The sequence below is a fragment of the Triticum aestivum genome, chromosome 7B (genome assembly GCF_018294505.1).
Source record: "Triticum aestivum cultivar Chinese Spring chromosome 7B, IWGSC CS RefSeq v2.1, whole genome shotgun sequence".
Lineage (NCBI taxonomy): Eukaryota > Viridiplantae > Streptophyta > Magnoliopsida > Poales > Poaceae > Triticum > Triticum aestivum.
In genome coordinates, this window is record NC_057813.1 from 545,384,997 (window position 1) to 545,390,457 (window position 5,461).

Genomic DNA, 5,461 nt, shown 5'->3' on the forward strand with positions numbered 1-5,461 from the left:
AAATAATCTGGTCAATTCTCTTCTTTTATATAGAAAGGTAGAGCTCTCGCTGATTGCCCAGAAGATGAAAAAAACATGAATAATATGACTCCATCAAGCGTCACAATAGTCCTCCGGCTCTTACATGTGCGTGTAGGACAAATGTTTTGAAACGGAGCTATAAGAGCATCTACAGCTGAACCTCTCAAGCCCGCCTCATACGTCCGGGCAGGTTACTCGGTCACTGACCGGTAACGTTTTTTTGACCCAGATGGACGCCTCAAACCGGCCTCAAATGCCTGGGACGGATATGGGGCGCCCAGGCACGCCCGCCACGTCGGACCCGGTCCATACTGGCTCACCCGACCTCACTTATATTCGTCCCCATCCTCTAGCCGGAGCAAACCCTAGCCAGTTCACTCCACTCCCCTCCGCCACCCGAGCTCACCTCCGGCAGTTTTCGGCCTTCTCCGCCCTGGTAGGCAGCGGATCGGACTCCGGCCAGTCTGGATCCGTCGATTGGAGTATCATTCGGTGTGGGTTGGAAGAGGCAATAGCAGTCCGCATTGCACTCCGCCGCTCCCGGGAGGACAGTGCCCGACCGACGGACGGATCCGTCCGCTGCGACGCCATATCGTCGGCTCACCGGGCCCTCGGGTCCTCTGGTGCTGGATCCTCGCGGTCCCGGCCGGAACACTTGTCCTTCCCCATCACCTGTCGGGTAGAGTGTGAGTCCCACCGGAAACGGGCGGCCTGCCGTGGGAAGGAGATAATAAGGGCCATCGAGGCCTGTATCGCAGCGGAAATGGCGGCGACGGAGGCGGCTGATGCGGCGGTGCGGGCGGCCGCAGAGGAGGAAGCCATCCGCGCCCGCATTGTGAAGAAACGGCAGCGGAGGAAGACGCGTGCCCTTGCCCGAGAGCAGAATCGGGCGGTCCGTGTCATGGCCAGACTGCCATCGAAGGAGGAGGAGGAGGACACCGACGGCGAGGACAGCTCCGGCGACGAGCAGATCCGGCTCGATCCGTACTGCGTCTTCGACCGGTATTCCGTGAAAAGGACGACAAGGGTGTCGGAAAGGGCAAGCGTAGCCGTGGATGAACTCCACCATAGCCAAACATGCCAAATTTTGGTAGTCCGGTGGCATGTTTAGTGGAGTGTGATGGAGTAGCCGGACGTGTGTGTGCGTTGACGTAGTTGCATGAGTTTGTATGGATTTGAGATATGGTAATTGAGGTGTCCGGATGTGGATTGAATTTTTTAAGGAGTGCCCGGTCAGTGCACGGGGGACGCGCCTGGACGCTTCCGCGGACATTTGGGGGACCGGATTTGCCAAGTCCCGATGTAGATGCTATAAGGTGTTTGGTTATATAGGGCAACTCCATGTTTTTCTCCCTCCAGAAACGGAAAACATTTACACTAAACTTGATAATCTGCACTGTGAAAGGCAAACCTTAGTGATAAATTTAATTATTCTAACTTGATAATCTACGCGTAGAACCAGACATAGATGCGTGGATGCATCTGACCGATGCGCGGTACGGTTTAGTACACTTGCACGTTGTTGACAGCTGCCTCGGTTATAAATAGCAGGCGTCTACAGGTCATGTAAAACTGTGTAAGCGTGAGGGATGTAGCTATTGAGTCTTGATTCTAGAACCAAGCTCATCCTCTTTTTCTTGTTTTCTTCTAAAGCTGCATCGACGAGACGTGGATTGACCAATTCAAAATAGACACACACACACACACACGGTATCTAAGCCCTCAGGGTGGTAATACGGTTCACTAGGAATTGGAGGGATCGGGAGTTAACTTTAGTGACATCATCGATCATTCAGAACAGACACAGTTCTCGACTGTCGACTGTCAAGGCATGTCTGTAAATAAAGTTCCATTTGTTCTGTTGGGTCTTGTCCTCTCTTTAGGCGATTATACGGAGGCAAGGCCCTACTTGAAGTAGTTCTACCTCCTGCTCTTTATATGCCAGCAACAATGACTTGTGACGGGCAAAGCTATGTTGAACGCGGACGCAGCAAGAGGTGCCAATGGTACGGGCGTATCGACATACCCCGTTAATGGTTTCAGAAGAAATCAATTATATTGAACTTAGATGCTTGCTCGGAGAACTAGGCCTTTCTTGGAGTATCGAATGTATGATATCAACCAATGTTGCTACAATGCTAGTGCCAAATATTTGGCTGTCCTGATCCTTATGCATGTTTGACCGTGGCCCAACAAAAATCCATTCACTGTCAAACATTTTACAAGCAAACAAAAGGAGTGGTATATTCTTCATGGGCGACACAAAATCAATGCATCATTTCTTGACATTTCATCACTAGACAAAAAAAAAAATACATGCACTATTTCTTCACCATCATGGATAATTAAGACTACTATATTATGATATTCTTGTTCAGTTCATGAAAGCAACAGTATGCATGATTCCAAGTCTCAACCTTATTAAGAGACATCTAGTACAACTCGTACACACACACACACAACCCTGGGTGGTGTTACAACCTTAATAGACACAATGAATATACTTAAATTACACCCTCCCAATTACCCTTACTTAGAGCACCTCCAACGGGCCAACCCAAACGGACACAATTTTATCTGTTTTTGTCTATTTGGGTCGGTCAGGCGGACACAAACGTCCGTTTTCGTGTTTGGGTCGGCGCGTGCGCCCAACACTGGCGCGACCCATTTTGACGGCTAGAAAAAAAAAGAAATGCATGCATATTTAAAATAAAAGCAACATTAATTAAACTTAAAGCCGGCCACATAGGCCGGCGGGAGTACACGCGTTCACATTTGCATTTAAGAAAAATCAAAACAAACTAAACTACGCGCTGGCGCGCTGCCCTAGGCGTCATCGTCGTCCTTGAGGTCCGTGAGGTCGATGAGCGTCGGCGCCGGACCGGCCCAGGGGAACGTCGTGTTCCAGAGCGCATTCATGTCGGGCGCGGGTTGTGCCGGCTCGGGCAGTGCCGCCACGGCCTGGCGCGCCTCCTCCTCAGCGTCGCGCTGCTCGGCCTCGGCGTCGCGCTGCTCGGCCTCGGCGTCGTGCTCGAGCATCTCGAGGTACTCGTCGTCGCGGCGCTCCTCGGCCACCCGTATCTGGCGCCAATGCTCGAGGTACGCCGCCTACTGCGCCGGCGTCGCCCCCAGCCAGACCGGCGGCGCGCTGACCCACTCGCGCACTACTCTCGTCCAGGAGTAGCGCTCGATGGGCTCCGGCTCTGGCTGCGGCTCGGCTTTGACGAGGCGGCGGGGAGGGGACGACGGGGCCACCAGCGGCACCACGCAGTCGCCGCCGCGGAGAGGGCCATGGCCGCCTCGTCCCGAGCCTCCTCTTCCTCCACCGCCTGCGCCCTGCGCCGCTCGTCCTCCTCGCTCTCCCGGTAGACGGCCGCAAGGGCCGCCTGGTAGGCGTCCTCCGTCGCCTGGTCTTCCTGGCGGACGACGAGCGGGGGCGGCGGCAAGCTGTGGTCGACCTCGCGCACGCCGCGTTGCCTCACCTCCTCGTGCTCGAACGCCAACCATCTCGCCCAGTTGGGCGAATCGGTTGCGTAGGCGGAGTCGCGGCACTGCTCCGGCGTCAGCAGCGCCCGCCGGCGACGCACCTCCCCCGCGTGCGCCCTAGCCGACCGCGGCGCCGCCGGCACTGGGATCCTCTCCGGATCCAGATGTCAGTCATGCGGCGGGTGGCGTCGGGTTACGGCAGAGGCACGCGGTGCTGACAGTGCCACTCCACTTGGTGCACGGGCACGTTCACGCGCTGCCTCTGCCGGCGAGCCAGCACCGACGAAGGCGGGAGAAACTCAGCGGGGAAAGGACGGCGGGGGCCTTGCCCTTCGACTTGCTGCTGCTGCCGGCGCCGGAGAAGAGCCCCATTTGGCACGGCTGGGGTGGCTAGGGTTTGCCGGCGACGGGGGAGCGAGTGTGGCTAGATGGGGACGGGGACTGGATGAGGACGGACCCGCCGCACGGTCGGCTTAAAAAAGGACGTCCGCTGTCGCTGACGCGTGGGCCCAGGGTCATAAATTAAACTGACCGGCGAGGTGGCGCTCGGTTGGACGACCGCCAAGTGAGGCCGCGGCGGACACCGAGAAGGTGCCCGCGGAGTCTGTTCTGCGTTCGCGCTGACGCATTTGGGGCGCCAATTTGGGACACAAATGCGTCGGCGCGGACATGAAGCGGACGCGTTTTGGGTTTGGGTCGGCGCGTTGGGCCTCCTCTTTTGTCCGCGCCGACCCAAACAGACGGCAGCGGACGAAATGGGTCGCCCCGTTGGAGTTGCTCTTATACAATCCATTCAGCAATGTTCTGCTACCTTTTCGGTTTTGTCACGTCGACCTTTACGTTGGCTTGTATTTATTTTCCATGATATGAATGAGACACGTATTATCATGCAAAAAAGAAACTAATTTTATACATGTATATTTATAATACAAACAATATTATATTTGTGCAAACACTTTGAGATAAATCTAATACATGAATGATATGTCCAATTCAAATATTTGAAACGATATAACCAACGTTAACAATATTGAGTGAAGGTATATTCAAGAAATCACTTTTGGTGAACCGTGGGGAGAAATACTTGCGTAACAATGCATTTTTGTCGCTTTCTAGTATTGTAGCCCGAGTAATACCTTGCTCCGTCTACTTGAATACTATCTCCGGATCACAAAATGGCGACATTTATGTTTTGCCAATTTTGCAGACTTCGACCATAGATAGTGATTTAAACACTTAGATTAGAAACATGAAATGCATAGATTTGTCTAAAAAGGTTGTTTTTCTTTCAAAAAAATTATTGCTATGAACTTGTAGCCATTGAAACTCATGACTGATAATACTTTCAAAGGATACTATCAATGTACGGAATATCTGGATAGGTATTTTGCAAAATGTTATAGTTTTGTTTATCATTATAAACTTATTGTCGTTGAAACTCGTGAATAGTACTCTCTCTCCGTCCGGAAATACTTGTCATCAAAATGGATAAAAGGGGATGCATCTAGACGTATTTTAGTTCTAGATACATTTCGTTTTATTCATTTTGATGACAAGTATTTTCGGACGGAGGGAGTACTTTCTAAGAATTCTATGATAAACAGAATATCTAGACATGTATTTTGCATAATGTTATAGTTTTGTTTATCACTATAAGCTTATTGTCGTTGAAACTCATGAATAGTACTTTCTAAGGATTCTCGATGTACGAAACATCATTTTTTTTCCTAAACTCGTGGGAGTAGCAGACAGCATGACCCCTCTATTTTTGTACAACCCCCCTCACTAAATTTATAAAAGGCAATATAGAGTTTTGGCAAATCATACCCACTTTCGTATGTATGATGGATCGCCCATGGGAATGTATACGCCGTACGTTACAACCCCCTTGCGTACTGGGCTTGTCCCATTTTCCTTTTCTTTTTCTTTTTATAACCTTCAAAAAATGGTGACG